We start from the raw sequence: 14,939 nt of genomic DNA, 5'->3' as shown, positions 1-14,939 counted from the left end.
CTCACCTGTGCTGCTGCCAGCAGGAGCAAACCCCAGCTGTACTTTCAGCAGCTTTCCTCTGTAGGTTTTTAACTGAATCCGCGCTGACAAATCACTCGGGGAGGCTTTACAAGAGCGCTGCTGGCTCTGGGGCACCGCTTCAGACGGCTCGCAGTCGGGAGGAGGACAGGCAGAAGTCCATCCCTGCCTCCTTTTTGGGGTGGGAAGGAGAAGCCTGCAGCCAAAACCCATCAGGAGCCAGGTAAAGGAAGAAATCGGGGGAAAAAAAAAGGGAAGAAAATCCTTCCCGTGCTGTGGTAGCCTGGGGAACTCCCTGCCATGGGATGCAGCTGATGCTCAGCGGGTACCAGGGTCTGAGGGGATGCTTGACAAGGTCATGGGACAGAAATCCCTTGAAAGCCAGTGCAAAATGCACAGAGGTCACATTTGGGAGAGTATTTGGGGAATATCTCACAGGCTGTCCGACAGGCCCTGTTCTTATATCCCTCCCCCACTTATTCTTTGTGCCGATTTTCCCTGCTGTTCGTCCCCAAAACACCAAGTGCCCCTGCCACGTCTCAGGAAAGTAAAAAGAGAGGAGAACGATATAAAAAAAAAACACACAAATGATCATGACCCACAGGTTCACCTGTGCATAATATCAGAACTATCACAATAAAAATATGAATAACCCCTAATATTTTGCTGAAGTGAAATAAATCATTTTAAATCAGGGCTCGAAAGCCCTGGAGGAGCTCCCCAAGACTTGCAGAGTTGGAACTGACCCCGTCCCATCCTGCCCATTGATTCCCACCACGAGACGTCCCCTCTCCGGCACCTGGATCCCCCTGTTCCTAACCCAATCTGCACCAAACCAGGGCCAGGGGTTAAAGGAAGAGAGGTTCATTTGGGGAGCCACTTCCATCCCTCCCCTCCTCCAGAACAGCCTTTTGTCTCTGCCTTTAGTCTCCTTCTTGCATTAGAAAGGCTTAATAGGGTTTGAATGGGTTCAAAGGTGGCACTGAATGCCTCTTGGGATGGGGAAAGGAGGGAATTTCATCCTGCCCTACCATGCAAGCCCTCGGAGGGGAATCCTGTTACGATTCTGGCCCCAAATCTGAGCTTTCAGCAGCACGGGCAGGGTCAAAGGGTCTCCAAGACCCCCCAATCACTCCTGGCAGCTCCTGGCAGTGAATTTTGCAAGGGAATCGTGCCGGGGCTGCCCCTTCCTACCTGCTGCACCCCTGCAGGGTCCCCCCTGCCCAAGCAGAAGCCCAAGGAGAAGGACCTGGGGAATTAATGCCGATTGCTGCCACCAGTTAATTAGCCCGCGAGATCAATCAGAACCAAGTTAGGTGTCAGGAGCAATTAGGAAAGCCTGGCGTGGCGGAGGAAAGCTGTGAAAAAGCTGGGGAAAAGGAGTCCTGGAAGTGAAAGGGGAAGAGGCAGAGGGTGGTGGAGGCAGGGACACGGTGCCGGGGGGTGCACGAGGTGCTGGGGTTTTATTTTTTTTTTTTTAATTTTTATTTAAATGGTTATTGAAGAGCTACTTGAGGCTCCTGAGAGGGTGAAAAGGGGGAAAAAAAAGCCCTGGGTGTCCCTGGAGAGCAGCAGCAGGGGTTGGCCACAGGTGAGATGAGTTTGCCCGGGCTCTGCTGGAAGACAGAAGTCTTCCTGATGTTTTTTTTAGGGATGGTTTCGTCCTCTCCCTTCTGTCCTGTCCCCTCTGAACCACCCCAAGGAGCCAGCAGCCAGCCCAGCTGCTGGAACTGAGGGCAGAGCTGCCTCTGTGCCTACTTTTGGGGCCGTTCCCATCCCACAGGGCCCCCCACCCTCACCTTTTTGGGGTATCCCCGCTCCTCCAGGCCCTGCTGATGGCAAACAGGAGGAGCTGGACCCCACCGCTCCCCAGACACGTCCCTGTCCCCGTCCCCCTGCTGTTCCTTGCACCACATTTCTCCTGGCTCAGCTCATCCCCATCGCTGCTGGCGCTGGGCTTCCAGAGGAAAAGACGTCTTTGGGCCAGATACCAGCGGATTTGGTTAATTCGTCACCCGCAGACGCACGTCTATTTATTTAAAAGCGCCTCTTGTTATGTTACTTGGCAACTCCCGAGCCCGTGTGTTGCTCCAGCTGATAAATATTGGTGAGGCCGTGTGTGTGCGCGCGGAGCAGCGCGTGTTTTAAGGCGAGCAGCTCGCTTCCAGGCTGCCTGCGAAGCAAAAAAGGGGCTCCCGGACACCCGCGAGGACCTGGAGAGGTGCAGGAACCATCCGGGATGCTACAGGGCATCAGGAAAGACAGGTCAGAAAGCTAGCAGGGAGATCCGTGGGGAGGAAAAAGTCCAGCTCGGGTCATTAAATAACCCCCTGGACTGCCAACTGGTGGAAATTGGGAGAGGTTTTTTTCATCGCCCAGGTTGGAGGTGTGTGTGATTTCCACGCCAGCCTTCCCGGGTCCGTGGGCACAAAGCGCCCCAGCGAGGCTCCAGCTGCTGTCCTGTTATCCTCCCCCCAAAAAAAAACTCTTTTCCAAAGAAGAACCCAAAATATTTCCATCCCCAGTGGCTGCTGCGGAGCTCGGTGCATGTGTGGGAGAAGGACGGAGAGCGCGGCCGCTAAAAAAAGACTTTGCAATAAAAGCAGCGAGGTTTGGGGCGCACGGTTGTGATTTTCAGCGGGGATTGCCACGGTCCCACCTGGTTTCCGCGTCCTGGGGGGCACTTTGCTCCCTGTTATAAGGGCAATTATTTTCCTGCACCCACCTGGCCCCAAAACCGAGCTCCCGGCCCCTCTCCCACCTCCCCAGCCCCATGGGGGGACCCGGAGGAGTCCCCGGGGCCGGGACACCTCGGTTCCTGGGCGCGTGCCTCCATTTCCCTTTCAGATCCCTCAAATAATAACCGTGTTTTGCCAGCTCCTGTGACAAGAATGACTAATGGGGAAAGATCTGCCGAGAAAGGGGAAAAAAAGAAATCTCCTCTTTTTTCACCCTTTCTTTGCCGGATCCTCTCCGAGAGCCCTGGGCAGGGCTGGGATTTCCCTGCGGCGATCCTACAGCTTCCCAGCCTCGAGGCAGCTCCAGGGGCACCCCCTTCACACCGAAACCTCCCCGTCGGGACAGGGCTCCCTCCAGAAACTTGCTGTGACCCGATTTATCCAGATTCCTGCCTGCTTTTTTGGGAAAACCACCCTCCCCACCTGCCCTTTGGCGAGGCAGGAGATGCCCGCACCACGGTGAGGCTGCAGCCCCCGGGGACATCATCGGGCTCTCCAACACTTCCCAACCTCCCCCCTTTTTGGGATTTGGGGTCGTGGGGTTGCTTCTTAGGCCACCAGCCCGGTGACCCAGCAAATATTAGCTCGAGGACGGGGGGGGGGATCCCTGCACGTGGAGCACGTGTGGCCCTCGTGATGCTTTTTAACCACCCACCCGAGCCCCGTGGAGCCAGCGGGGGGAATTTTGGATCCCCAAATTTCCCCCCATCCCCTCCGTCCCCACAAAGCCAGCACGAGGGGCACGGGGAGGATGGCAGCACGGCGTCCCCGCGACTTCTCCCAGCCTGGTCTTTTCCTGAGCTTGTAAGGGAAATAAATTCCCCAGGCGGGCTGAGCTCCTGCTATATTTAGCGGCCGCTCCAGCCCGCACACAAACAAACCACGGGGAGGGCAGCGGGTGACAGAAGGGTCCCCAAATCCTAGCAGGGGTCCTGCGCCCTATTTTAATGCCGGTGGCACCCCGGAGGAACCCCGCTGCTGGAGCAATCCGGGTTTTATCTGTTTTATCCCCCCCTTTCCTTTCCCCAGCTGCCCCCTTGCAGGGAAAGGATGCTCAGCGTGCTCCCGAGCATCCCGACCCCACAGCAGGGGACCAGGGTCTTGGGGGGGGGGGCCACCAGCAGCCACAAGTCCCCCTATTTGCACCCAGCAGCTTGGGGGGGGGGTTGGCAAAGGGGTCTCTGCGCCCCCCCCCCTATTTCCACACGCGCACCCGAATGGGGCTCGGCGCTGCAGCGGGGTTGTAGGGCAGGGATGCAACCCTTTATTTTTGGGGTGGGGGGGTCTGAAAACACCCCCATAGGGGTGAGGTGCCAGGTGGGTGCCCCCCCAGCCTCGTCCCCCCCCCTGCTGCTGCTCGGAGCCACCCAGCTCCGAGGCCGATGACATAATTCCCAGCAACTGCTCCATCCAGCCATCCATCCATCCTATATCCCCCCCCCCAAACATCAAACTCCCCCCCTCCCCACCCCCCCCCTTTGCCTCCATCACCCCAAAACGAAGCCCTAAATAAAGGATTTTGGGGGGGGTTGGGGTCTCAAAGCAAAGGGTTGGGAAGTGGGGGGGGGGCACACACCCACCCAACACACGCCCGACCCGATGATGCTGCCGGGCACTGGCGAGCAGGTTCGTACCCAAATCCCCCCCCCCCCCCAAAAAAAAATAAATAAAAACCACCAAAAACACACAATTTGCCCATTTCAGGCTCTATTTTTGGGTACTGTCATCCCCAAGCGGGCCCCGCGGGGGCCGGATCCAGGCAGCTGTGCCCCCCCCCCAACCTCTCTCCCCCCCCCAACCCCTCTCGCAGCCCCCCAAAAAAAAACCAAAAACCCCAAAACCCCCAAATCACAGCCATTTGGGTTGACCCCCCTTTTTCCCCCCCCTCCCCATTTTTACCCCCAAAGAACCACTTGGGGTTCGGGGTGGGGGGCGAACAGGGAACCCCCCCTCCTCCTTCCCCCATCCACCACCCCCCAGTATATCCCAGTAACCCCCCTTGAGCCTTACTGGTGGCGGGGTTGCCGGCTGGGAAGCGGCCGGGCGGCGCCGGGGGGGGGCCCTGGTGGTGTCCCCAGCCTGGCCGTCGTTGGGGGGGGGGTCTCACCTCATTTTGTCGCCTGTCGCCTGCCACGTTTCTCTCCCCCCCCCCCCCTTTTCTTGCGGTAAAAACGGCGGCCGGCCCCGACCCCACCCCCTGTCAAAGCGGCAGCCTAACAGCGAGGGGGGGGGGGAAGCAGAGAGGGAGGGAGGGAGGGAGGGAGGCCGGAGCCTTCCCTTTAACTCTTCCCTCGCCGCCCCCCCCCAAAAAAAAAAAAAAATCGGCCCCTGGAAGCGTGGACCCCCCCCCCCAAGGGAGCTGCATCCAAACCCCAGGGGACCTGCATCCCCCGTAAGGCACCAGCATCCCCCCCCCAAGGCACCTTCTTCCCCCCTAAGGCAACTTCATCCCCCCCCAAAGTACCTTTATGGCCCCCAAGGCACTTTGATCCCCCCCAAAGGACATGGATCCCCCCCGAGGAAGCAGCATCCCCCCCCCCAAGGCACTTTCATCCCCCCTCAAGGCACCTTCATCCCCCCCAAGGGACATAGATCCCCCCCAAGGGACCTTCACCCCCCCCCCCCCCAAGTCATCTTTGTCCACCCCCAAGGGATATGGATCCCCCCCAAAGGCTCCAACATCCCCCCCAATGGACCTGCATCCCCCCCCAAGGCACCTTCACTGCCCCCAAGGAACCTTCATCCCCCCCCCAAGGCAGTTTCATCCCTCCCCAAGGGACATGGATACCCCCCAAGGCACCTTCACCCCCTCCAAGGCACTTTCACCCCCCCAAGGCACCCCAGCCCTGTGGGGTGCCCCCCCCAAATATCCCTTGGTAGAGGAGGGCAGCGGGTGAGGCCCTGCATGGGGCACTGGGCCCAGTATCAACCCCTCAGAGAGCACTGGGAAGAGTGGGGGGAGCCCCAAATCCCCCCCCCACCAGGTGCTGCAGGGCCTGGGGGGGTTATTTGGGGCAGAGGGGGCTCAGGGGTGCCTTCGGGCCCTGCTTCTCCCCTCGTCCCCTTCCACGGCCTATGGGGTGGGGAGAAGCTGGAGCTGCTGCCACCCATTTTGTGCTGCTTTCCAGGGCACGTAATTAATGATTCCCGCTAATAAGGCCGCACAGGCACTCGGCTGCCCCCACAAAATCACTCCAGGAGGGGGCAGAGCCCCTTGTGGGGTTTGGGGGATGCCCCGATGAAGGTGCAGCTCCCCTCTCGGCCTGTCTCCAGCAGTAACCCTACATGGACAAGCAAACCCAGGCCAACATTTCCCCCTTTTTTGACCCATTTTCCATTCAGGAGACACCCTGGGGGCAGCCACCCTACAGCAGAGCAAGGGCCCGGCGTAGCAGCAGCTCCCAGCTCCTCATCCTCACTGCCCTAAAGGACGGGCCTGGCCTCGGGGAGCTTTTCACAGGGGCCGAAAGCTTTCCACGAGCCCCCTACATCCCCCAAAAACCCCCGCAGACCTCAAGGCATCTCCTCCTTCAGCCTTTTTATTTTCCTTTATTTGCCCTATGTTGGTTTTTTGTTGTTTTTTTTTTTTTTGTTGTTTTTTTATGCCCGGCTCGCTGTGGCGAGCGTCCTCCAGCCGCCAGCTTGCAGCGAGTCCCGGGGAGAAGGTGCCAACTTCACCATATGCCTGAGCAGTTCTTTTCAGACGTATACAAACTGGAACAATGCCTCGCCGCGAAATGCGCTTGTTGCTGCGGTTTTTGCCAACTGTGCTTTCGGATCTGCTCTTTTCGGCAGGTCCCGGGACGATTTTGTAGACGGTGCAGAAACCTTCTGGGGCCTGGCGGGCCCTCTGGAAGTCTCTCTGCAGGCCTGAGGACAACACAGGGCTGAGTGAAGACCCCGTGCACTTACAAATAGGGCTCAGATCATGAAATTTGCCTCCAGGAACCTTCCTCAGGCCCTGCAGACCCTGTGGCAATATTTAAGGAAGGGCTGGGACCACGCTGGGGTTGTGTCGGGTGGCACAAGAGAGGCACCATGAGCCTGCTCCTTGCCACGCGGGTGACACCGAGGTGTCCTCTCGTCTTCAGGCCGGCAAATAAATCAAGAGCCCATTGTTCACAGCAGCCTCGGTGGAAATATTTGTGTGTGTGTGTGCGTACGTGTGCGCGCTGGCATCCAATTTGGCACTGGTTACTCAGCACACGTGGGCGGCCTGTCCCCTTCTCTCAGCTGGAGCCTCCTCCTCCTCACAGGGACCCGGGAGAAGGATGAAGAGGGAGCAGATGGTTTGGGGGTGCTCAGAAATACCGGCGCCAAGGGCTGTCTCATCACCAGCTAGAGCTTCATGGTGTGCTCAACACGCTCAAGACCAAAGAGGTCTCTCCGAGGACCCGGGGAGGGGGGACACAAGGGGCGTGCTGATGGCTTCAGCTCTTGGTTGGAGTTTGGGAAGAAGTGGAGATCTTTGGAGGATGATGGAGAGCACCTGGACGTCTTCGGGTACAAAATCTGCCACAACCCTTTGGCTTCCCAAGTGGAGAAAGTCCCAAACTCCCCCAGAAGCATCCCCGCTGCCCTCATCCCCACAAAAAGCAGATTTCCCCTGCCCTCCACCCCCCTTTGTGGCTCCCAGAATCTCATTTTCTCCAAAGCCACGGGCACGGAGCGAGGCTGGCTCCCCCACACCTCAGGCCGCTTCCCACACAGCGTCTTTCACCCAAACGAAGCAGCTCCTGGCTGAGCTCTGCCATCCATCACGCCAACCCGCAGGCAGAGCTGTTTTTTTTATTATTTTTTTTTTCTTTTTTTTTTTTTTGGCAGCTTTCACCACCTTTTGGTCCGCGTCCAGCGGGGAAGGAGCAGGGACCCTCGGTGTGAGGGACCCTCGGCTTCCTCAGGGAAAGGGCTCCTGCTGAAACGGGTGGGAGGCTGCCCTCGTTAAGCATAACGAAGGCTTGGGTATCGAGGGCTGCTTTCAGGCTGCCTACTCCATTTTTCAGTATCCAAGGGGGCAAGGATGGATGCAGAGTGGCTGCTCCTTGGTGCTGGGTTCCTCCCTGAGGAGGTATCACCGAGATATTAGGTTTCTGCAGCCAAATAGCCTATAGACCCTGATACATATCAAAATAAATAACACAGGGTTTCTGTGGGCATCACCGTGGGGTAGTTTGGTGGAGACCCTTGGTGGTGAGCAGACACTCTCTGTTTCCTCCTGCAATTATGGCATCAGCCCACGTGAGCTGGACACGGACCAGCTGGAAAAAGGAGAGCTCTGCTCTCCTAACCTCACCCCAAACTCACCAGAGCAAGGTTTGGGTCCTTCAGCTAGGTGGGAACCTCTGGCTCTTTGCCACAGAAAGGTTTTTGGGGGAAATCACCATTTTTTTTTTAGCTATGCCCCTTTTGAAACGAGCTGATCCCTCCAGCCCCTCGCTGCCTGCTCACCCAGGGGGTGACCTTAGACACAAATTGCGTTAAGAAAGGACCTCGTGTGCTCAGGGCCAGAGTTTACAGGCAGCCCAGGCAACCGCCTTGGGCTCCTTCCAGTCCTCCAGGGACTGGAAACACTTTATTTTTCAGTGGAAACACCACCCCAAGGCTTGGCTGAAGCAGGGAGCGTCCAACTCTGGTTTGGGGCCAGGTTTAGGTTCATCCCTGCTCAAATTCTACTGTGACCAGGTGATTCTCCCAGGTTATTCGCAAATTTTAACATATCTGGGGCAAAGCAGGCAGGTCGTGCCTAGGTGGTGGCAGGCAGCTCCTCCGACATCTGCCTGCACAAAATTCATTGCAATTTGCTTTGTGGTGGAGAAATCAGCAAAAGAGCCCCAGCCCCACCAAGGGGCAATCCCGCATCCTGCCCGCGTGCCCACGGCTTGAAGGAAGCGGAGAAAAATGCGAGGAAGTTCAGGAAAATGCTTGAGAAATCTGATTTAGGGCCAGAGATGGACGGAGCTGGGTCTGGCGTGTGCGAGAGGAGAGTGAGAGGGGAGCGGGTCGCAGGATGATTGCGCCGTGAGGGCTTCTCTGGGGGTTCAGAGCCGGTCAGCACAGCTGGGAAAAGGCTCTGATGGGAAGATGTCTCTGCCTGCATTCCCAAAGTTCCCCCAGTTTTCAGCAGCGAGGGTGTTTCACCAGCTGGACGGCTTGCGATTGGATTCTCTCCCAGTCTTTAAAGCGAGCCCATCTGTGTTTTCAAGCACCAGCTCTAACCCCAGGAGCTGTGATCCGGGCAGACAAAAAAATATGTAATCTGTGAGCCCCACTGTGACGAGGCTCAGCCCAGAGGCACGTTAACGACCCCCCCCCGATAAAATAACGAACCCGGGCACTTTTCAGCAGCAAACCCCCAGGATGTTTTAGGATCCGAGCGTGGTGTAGCAACAGCTGAAGGTCAGAGGCCGTATAAATAGCGGGGAGGTTTTCTTGTGACATGGCCATCCGCTGCTCTGGCTGTGCCATCTGGGGCAGGGGATCCCTGCGAGAAGAAAAAAAAGAAATCCTGGGCACTGCGGGGGGTGTGCGTGCAGGGGAGCGGTGGGTTTGGGACCTGGCTCCCAATTTCACCAGTTCTTGAGAAGGATCGGGTGGGATGGCAACCTTAGGAATGCAAAATGGTCTCTGACGGGGATTAAATCACCCCAAATGGACCCAGAAAAAGCGTCTCACCTCGGAAAAGGAAGATGAGACCTTCCCTTTCATTGCTGGAGGTGAGAGATGTCCTAACCCCAAGGCCGGGCCACCAGGAGCTTCAGCAGCACGGGCAGTGCCAGATATGCTCCGGGTGGATTTTGCTTCTCCCCCTTCATTCCAAACTTCCTTATTTTTAGCAGTTGATATGGTTGGGGTCACTAAATCCCATGAAACATTAAAGCACGGAGAGGTGGCCTGGCGGAAACCCACAGGAGGGAGGAGACAGCACAGGGGCTTCTTCCCCTCCTCGAAGGACAGCCCCGTGCACGGCGTTATGGCCTCGGGGAGGAAAATCTTTACCCTCCTGCCATGCCTGCTGATCCGGTATTGGATTGTGCGAGGGGTCACACCTATTGATCACAGCGGGCTAAAAAAGAAACAGCCCATAAATAACCGCTGACATCCCCAGCTGCACCAGAAACCCTGGGTGAACAAAGGGCTCTCGGGAAATCCGTCGGGATTTCTCCGTCCCTCTCCCTCGGAAAATGTTTGGGACAACTTGAGCTCAATCCGGGTGATGGGGGCTCACTGAAAGCTTTTGCAGATGTTTTCTTGCAGGGTCGGGCTCTCTCTCAGTCCTCGATCCATCCCGTCCTGGCAGAGCCTCGTCGATGTTCCCGGTGCTGGTCCTCTCGCTAACGCCGCAGCGGGTCTGAACCTGACCCTTGAATTCATGAAACTACATAATTTTGGTGAAAAGGACTGTAAAAAATAGCATGGACAACAGGCAAGGGACAGACAGACAGACATCAGGATCCCGTGGAAAGCTTCCCACCCTGCAGCCCCCTCCTCGGAGCATTTTCGGGTGCTCCAGCAGCAGAAAACACGTGAGAGGAGGAGACGGCCAGGCAGCGTGCCTCCCCCTGCCTCGTGCTCCCTCCCTCCCTCCCCCTCGTTCTTGTTTTTAAACGGTGGAAAGAGGAAAAAAAAAATAAAAAAATAATAAAGCGTTCCCCACATAACGATGATTCGGCCAGCAGGTCAAGTCAAGCATGAGAGATTTCATTTTCGAGCTGGGGTCAGGCGGCAAATTGCTGTAATGCTGCCGGCACCGGGATCGCCGCGCGGAGAGCTCCTTGCAAATGAGGTCCCCCGGCATCGCCCGGCTGCTCAGACCTGCAGGGGTGATGCTTTAGGGGTTTTTTTTGGGGGGTTGGAGGGGCTGGCTGCAAGTTTTGGGAGAGGAACCATGCCTGGAAGTCATGGGTTGGGGGCATTTCCATGGATCCCGTGGGTTCCAGAAGCACCGGAGTGCGGAAACACCGGGGTGAGGGATGCTCTGAAGTGGGTGATCCCATGTTCCAAGGGTTTGGGGCAATATTCGTGCTGGAAATAGGAATTATTTCTGCTGCCAGAGGCTCTGAGATGTGTTACGGGTGCCGAGCAAGCTCCAGGAGACGCCCAGGCCCTGCCGTGAACTCGAGAGAGAAATCCATCCCGCTGCAGAGGGAGATGGAGAGTCAGCCAGGGAGGGGAAGGTTTATTTAGAGAAACAACCGTGGGCTGCCTGCCCACACCAGGCTTTTCGCTGATGAGCTGCACGTGCCACGGCTGGGGGCGGCGAGGGGGAAGGGGTCCGCTCTCAGCAGCTGTGCAGCAGCTCCTCCAGGGCCCCGGGAGAAGGGGGATTGATCCAGCAGGACCCCCCTCGCAGCATCACCTCGGCTGACCTTGGCCAAAGGGGGCAACCCAACCTGGAAAATGTTTTCCCTGACTTGTTGTGGGGTCTTCTGCAATGGGATTCACCAACTGGGATGGAGGGAGGGACGCCAGGAGGGACACACGGTGGCCAGAGGGGTTCCCCACCTCGTTACCGTGATGGGAATGGGTTTTCCATCCTCTCCCCGTGCCCTGCAGCTTGTTCTTTGTCAAGGGCACGCCGCTAACTGCCCTCCTGGCCCCACAACCCCCCAAATCCCATTAATTAAACGTCAGGAGGTGTGAGAGCCCCACGACCAGAAGGATTCATGGAGAGCTCCGTTACTGTCCGAGGTGGGGAGAGGGGAAGCCGTGGCAGGGAAATTCGCTGTGCCCGGCCCCATGCTGGGCTTCCCACCTCAATAGGGCACAAAAACCCAACAAATATTGGGATGTTTCCCGAACGCAGAAGAAAAATGGATGTCAGAGATCACAGCCACCTTCCCCATCCACCTCAGCGCTCCAAGCATCTCTCAGCGATCCCAGCATCGACCCGAGGATGGGAAAAACCAGGACCCTATTTCTCGTGGGCAGCGATGGGGACCAGGTGCTCGGCCCCTCCTGGCCTCGAGGAAGGTGCTCGGCACATTTTGGCTGCCCGGGAGGTGCCGAAACGTGGCTTTTCTGGGGGGATCTCATTATGTGATGAGCCCAAAGTCTGGATTAAAATAGATCAAATGGGCACTAAATCCTAAATAAGCCCCGGAGCTCGGTGGCAGCCATATGCTTCCTAGCGACAAGCTCCAAAAACTCTCTCCTTGCCACGAGCTGACGCCGCACGCGGGGTTTTCTCCTCCCCAAAATCTTCCTGCTCTTCCTCCCAGCCTGGCCTGGGGCTCCTGGGTAGGGTTGGCGAGGGCACGCAGCGCGTCTGGGTGATGATAACGAGAAAACGGGTGGGCACTAACACCAAAATCCCAACAGATTCGGTGCCAATCATTAAAGGAACGCTGCTGGTAATAATTAAAGGAGAAAGAAAGGAGAAAGAAAGGAGAAAGAAAGGAGAAAGAAAGGAGCCACCGGGTGGTTTCACCCTAAAAATGTTCCTCCAGATGGCAAAGGTCTGGCAGAAAGCTGCGTATCCTAATGCACCAACCCCAAAGATGTGTTGGCACGGCGAGGTGTGACAATGACACCAGAAATACGGGGTGCTGGGGGCTCGCCGTGGCTGCTTGAGGGGCAAGGAGAGCGGCGGAGGAAAGGGGAGGTGGGAGGAAGTCTGCTCGTAACGATCCTAATTGCGTTATTAATGGGAATTTGCGGTAATTGGATAATTCGAATGCTACATGCTGGCCTCGTTGCGGCGAGGCTGGAGAAAATGACTTGCTTTATCTCGATGTGACTGCTAACGAGGCGCACACCGAGCCCTGTGTGTGGGGTCTGCCCCCTCTGCCTGCTGCCCCCCTCCTGCTGGGGAGGTTTGGGGGATGTATTCGGGCCCCGTTGGCCAAGGGGTCTTTGGGGTGGCACAGCCTGGAGCCGGGCACCCAAACCTCTCCGTTTGCGGACACCTCCCCAAAATGCCCCAGCTCCCTCTTTTTTTTTTTAGCAGAAGGTCGTGCACGGGATGAGCAAATCCCTTTTCCCTTTTGGGCAAGACCCCGTGACTTCACAGCTGATCTCCCAATCCTTTTAGAGGGAAAACAAGGAAACGACACCCCCAGGATAGGACCGGCTAACCCCCAGGCTTAATTTCGGCCACCAAAATCTTTCCTTCCCCCCCCTCCTCCATGCCTTTCCCTTCGCTCGCCGGGAAAGGTCTGGATTTCGGGGGCGGTGGGGGAAGGGACGCTCTCCGCGCCGCTTCTCCTGCCTCCGGTCCTGTCTGCTTGTGGCCGATCCCTTCGCCGAGCAGGGATGATGCTGATGTGGAGAGACACTTGACCGTGCCGCGCGGGGAGAGGGCAGCCCCCCGCCAAGGCTCCCCCTTCCTGCAGCCAGCATCGCCCTTGGGGGCTGCTCCCACAGTGGGGCCGTGGTGGGCACCCCGCTGCCCGCACCCAGCCCTCTGGCGTGGGGTGAGGCTGCCCAGAGGGGTCCCCGAGGCGTTGGGAGCGATGGAGGAGGAGGGTGGCAGGGTGAGGAAGGTGGTTTCGGGTGCCTGCTGGTGAAGATCGACCCTGGGATGGGGGTTGTAGGTTTGGGTGGTGGGTTGGGGGAGACGTAGCCAGCAGCTGAGGGGGAAAGGTGCCCCAGCTGGCACCCCCAGGCTCTTCTTCTCCGTCCTCAGCCTCCATTTCTCCATCTCTCCAGCTTCAGCCTCCCTTTCTCCATGCCCAGCCTCTCCTTTGTCATCCCCAGCCTCCAGTTCTTTACCCCCAGCCTCTCCTTCTCCATCCCCAGACTTCCCTTCTCAATCCTGGCCTCTTCTTCTCCATTCCCAGCCTCCCCTTTATCATCCCCAGCCTCAAATTCTCCGTCCCCAGCCCCCATTTCTCCATCCCCAACCCCCATTTCTCCATCTCCAGCCCTTTCTTCATCCCCAACTTCCTCTTCTCCATCCCCAGCCCCATTTCTCCATCTCCATCCCCAATTTCTCCATCCCCAGCCCCCATTTCTCCATCCCCAGCCCCCATTTCTCCATCCCCATCCTCAATTCCTCCACCCCCAGCCTCCCATTCTGCTCAGCTCCCTACAACCCAGCCCTACAGGACCCCGAGCCCCGTGCTGTGTGGCTCTGAACCCTCCACCTCAAAACCTGGAGCCAGGAGGAGAAAGAGGGCAGCCTCCAGATATCCCCCCTGAACCCAAATTCGGGGCAGGGCCTGAAAGCACCGGCTGCAGAAGCCAGACCTGATTTCTCACCCCTTTATCGAGAAGACACGGGGCAAGGGACGTGACCTAGTTTCCGACGGCAGCACTTCACATTTCCCCTGCTTCCTCTCCCTCCCGCTCCTCTGCCAAGCAGCCGAGGCTGCCCCGCTGCCTTCCCGGGGCTCGTGGGCATGGGACGGAGGGGAAAATGTTATGGGATGGGGAAAATGTCATGGGATGGAGGGGAAAATGTCATGGGATGGAGGGGAAAATGTTACGGTCAACCCCGTCAGTGCCCAGAGGTGCTGCTGATTCATCCAGGGAAGCGTCTGTTTCCTACTCGCCGCCCCCATCGGCTGTAGTGGGATGGAGGGACACAATTTGGGATAGGTGTTGGGGCACTTCATCCCCTGTCCCAAAATCCTGGGGCTCCTCGTTGCAAGGTTCTGATGATGGCAAGTGCCAAAGGTGTCAGGGGATCGTCCAGCCCAGGGCTGGATGGACAAAGGGGCGTGAATAGGGTTAGAGAGGGTGTGAAGAGGGTTAGAGGGGATGTAAATAGGGTTAGGGAGGGTGTAAATAGGGTTAGGGAGGGTGTAAATAGCGTTAGGGAGGACGTAAATGTGTGTTCTGGGGAAGGGGAGATGCAGGGTTCAGCTCAGCTGGGGTGAGGCAATTTGTGGCACCTCCATGAGCCTCTCCTGGGGCTCCTGAGGGCTCTGTCTGGGTTTTCCCCCAGGAATTTGGGTGCTCACATCGCCCACAAGCCCTATGGGGTCGCCTCGAGACCATGCTGGGAGTGCCAGGGGCCAGCTCTCCATGGGACGCTTGGCGTCCTTGTTGGCGTAATGGTGTGGATGTAATTTGATTATCCCTCCCTAGGTGCTTAGCATCACAAAGGGAAAAAGCTGCCTCCGAGCTGAGGCACCGCTGTGAGACCGGTCTTGGGGGAAAAAGGGTCGGAAACGGGGCTGGGGAGGCTGCAGTGAGGTTTGCAGCACCAAAATATCCCATGTCAGCTCCTGGCTGTGCCCC

The sequence above is a fragment of the Aythya ferina genome (genome assembly GCF_964211825.1).
Source record: "Aythya ferina genome assembly, chromosome: 4".
NCBI lineage: Eukaryota > Metazoa > Chordata > Aves > Anseriformes > Anatidae > Aythya > Aythya ferina.
Note: the sequence above shows the minus strand (reverse complement) of the source record.